The 3,592-nt window shown below is 36.9% G+C and overlaps 1 non-coding gene across 1 annotated transcript; it reads right to left on the bottom strand.

Moving 5' to 3' along the window:
• Positions 1-461: 461 nt before the first annotated feature.
• On the bottom strand, positions 462-535 carry TRNAV-AAC. Its single transcript has one exon. It is a non-coding gene; the product is annotated as a tRNA-Val (tRNA).
• Positions 536-3,592: the final 3,057 nt, after the last annotated feature.

Here is a 3,592-nt window from a genome sequence, read left to right as displayed (position 1 = left end):
TGTACCCCATATATAGCCTTTCCAATACCCATTATCCCTAAACCCTAACACCACAATACACTTCATTTTTTCTTTTATCCCATAAAGTATCCCACACCACAACACACATATAGTTTAATGGTGCACCATCCCTCACTGAATAACCAAGCGCCATCACCCTTTCACTGACCATTCCCGATTCTTTAGGAGCAACGAATAACGTCCTAATATATTTTAAGTTTACATATATTTATTTATGAATGAATATAAGAATTGAAATCAAAAGCAAAATGCATGTCCCAGTATCTTATTACTTAGTTTTTTTATATAAATAACTAACCATCTATAAACAAAGTCGTTGTAGTATAGTGGTAAGTATTCCCGCCTATCATGCGGGTGACCTGGGTTTGATCCCTGGCAACGGCGAGCGTTCCTTTTACCTCTTTTTTTTAAAAGAAAAAATGTTTAAATAATGAAATTAATGGCTTCACCCGGACTCGAACCGAAGACCTTCAGTGTGTTAGACTGACGTGATAACCAACTACACCACGAAACCATATATCTCTTCATTAAACTAAATGTTATCATTACGTTAATATACAATACATATCTATATGTGCAGATATATCATAACTACATGATACACCTAATATCTCTCTCCGATTAAAGTAGCATCGATGATTAACCCCCACATGTCCATGAGATTGGAATAAAATTCAAGATGCTTTACTGGATCCGATTCTAAGGAAAATAGTTATGTTTAATCCCTTACAAATATCACTTGAAATAGATACTCCGGGTTGGAGTTGGGAGGATCGAAAAGTTTTCATTTCCAAGCTTGCCTATCATTCTCTAATCACTTTGGAGGAAAATGAACAGTAAGAAGTTTGTATGAGAGCTGTTGACTCGTCGTACTTCAAGGAAAGTTGCAATGCTTGCATAACCGATACATACTAAATGGATGAGATCACCTGAGGGATAGATCAAGGCTAACACGAATACTTTTATGAGAATTAATGACATGGCGACAACTGCATGTGGGGTTCTTCGATGTAACTAAATGACTTTGATTTTTGGTTTTTCAAAGAGCATCAATAACTATTCGATTTTGATTGCTGAGTTATGGGCATTTCAGGATACACTTATACACACTTGGAGACTAGGTAGGACTTAAGATCATTTGAGTTGTTTTTCTCAGTTGCTAAAGGTTGCCCTCTCTAGGTGTGAATATAAAAGTACATGATTGAAGTGTGTTGGCTCTCCCAAATCAATGCGTTGATAACCAAGAAATATGGATTTTTTTAGGCTAACTTTTGAAAGATTGTCTGTGCGTCTCCCTCTATGGTCACCTCTTGAAAACCTGTTATAATTTGCACTGCATGTAGAGCCACTATAGCCATAGTTGTAACCACATAATATGCTTAAATTATGCAAAAGGTCTTTGATATTTGTAATGAACTTGGCCACTAGTGTAGTGAGCTTTGGTGCATCCAGATGCTTACTGTCGACCCCCTTTATGTGCTTAAATTCTCTAGCGCCCACGAGCATTAACAGTTGTAATCTATAACCCCTTTATGTACCCCATACATAACCTTTCCAATGCCCAATGTCCCTAAACCCTAACATCACAACACATCTCATTTCCTCTTTCAACCCATAAAATATCTCACACCACAACACACATCTAGTTTAATGGGGCACCATCCCTCACAGAAGAACCAAGCCCCAACACCTTCTCACTGACCATTTCCGATCCAGTATGAGCAATGAATAACGTCCTCAAAAAATTTAAGTTTACATATATTAATTTATGAATGAATATAAGAATTGAAATCAAAAGAGAAAGCATGTCCTAGTATCTTATTACTTAGTTTTTGTATATAAATAACTAACCATCTATCAACCAATTCATTGTAGTATAGTGGTAAGTCTTCTCGCCTGTCACGCGGGTGAGCCATGTTCGATGCCCGGCAACGATGAGCATTTATTTTACCTCCTTTGTTTTTGAAAAGAAAAAATGCTTGAATAATGAAATTAATGGCTTCGCCCGGACTTGAATCGGAGACCTTCAGTGTGTTAAACTGACGTGATAACCAACTACACCACGGAACCTTATATATCTTCATTCAACTAAATATTATAATTAAATTAATATAGAATATAAGTGCAGATATATCATAAGCACATGATACACCTAATATCACTCTCCGATTAAAGTAGCATCGATGATTAATCCCCACATGTCAATGAGATTGGAATAAAATTCAAGATGCTCTACTGGATCCGATCCTAAGGAAAAGAGTTGTGTTTAATCCCCCACAAATCTTGCTTGAAATAGATACTCCGGGTTGGCGTTAGGAGGATCAACAAATTTTCACTTCCAAGCTCACCTATCATTCGCTAATAACTTTGGAGGAAAATGAACAACAAGAAGTTTGTATGGGACTTTTTGACTAGCTGTACTTCAAGAAAAGTTGCAATGCTTGCAGAACTGATACCCACTAAATGGATGAGATCACCTAAGGGATGGATCAACGCTAACATGAATACTTTTATGAGAATTAATGACATGGCGACAACTGCATGTGGTGTTCTTCGATGCAACTAAGGGACTTAGATTTTTGGTTTTTCAAAGAGCATCGATAACAATCCGGTTTTGATTGTTGAGTTATTGGCATTTCATGATACACTTATGTAGACTTGGAGACTAGGTAGGACTTATAGATCATTTGAGTTGTTTTTATGAGTTGCTAAAATGTTGCCCTCTTTGGGTGTAAATCTAAAAGTACATGATTGAAGTGTGTTGGCTCTCCCAAATCAAGACGTTGATAACCGAGAGATGTAGATTTTTTAGGATAACTTTTGAATGATCGTTTATGCGTCTCCCTCTATGGTCACCTCCTGAAAACCTGTACCTGTTACAATTTGCGCCGCATATAGAGCCACTATAGCCATAGTTGGATCCACATAATATACGTAAACTATTCAAATGGTATTTGATATTCGTAACGAACTTGGCCACTAGTGTAGCGAGCTTTGGTGCATCCAGATGCTTACTGTTGACCCCCTTTATGTGCTTAAATTCTCTAGCGCCCACGAGCATTAACAATTGCAATCTATAACCCTTTTATGTACCCCATATATAGCCTTTCTAATGTCAGTTATCCCTAAACCCTAATACCACAATACACCTTATTTCTTCTTTCAACACATCAAAAATCCCACACCACAACACACATCTAGTTTAATAGTGCACCATCCCTCACAGAATAACCAAGCCTCAACACCCTCTCACTGACCATTCCTGAGTCAGTAGGATCAACGAATAACGTCCTATTAAATTTTAAGTTTACATATATTTATTTATGAATGAATATAAGAACTGAAATTAAAAGCATAAAACATGTCCCAGTATCTTATTACTTAGTTTTTGTATATAAATAACTAACCACCTATCAACCAAGTCATTGTAGTATAGTGGTAAGTATTCTCACCTGTCACGAAGGTGACCCATGTTCGATGCCCGGTAACGGTGAACGTTTATTTTACCTCCTTTGTTTTTGAAAAGAAAAAATGCTTGAATAATGAAATTAGTGGCTTCACTCGGACTCGA

This window comes from Hibiscus syriacus, unplaced genomic scaffold (assembly GCF_006381635.1).
Source record: "Hibiscus syriacus cultivar Baekdansim isolate YM2019G1 unplaced genomic scaffold, ASM638163v2 tig00111022_pilon, whole genome shotgun sequence".
In the NCBI taxonomy this organism is placed as follows: domain Eukaryota; kingdom Viridiplantae; phylum Streptophyta; class Magnoliopsida; order Malvales; family Malvaceae; genus Hibiscus; species Hibiscus syriacus.
Note: the sequence above shows the minus strand (reverse complement) of the source record. Positions and strands in the feature narration are given on the sequence as shown.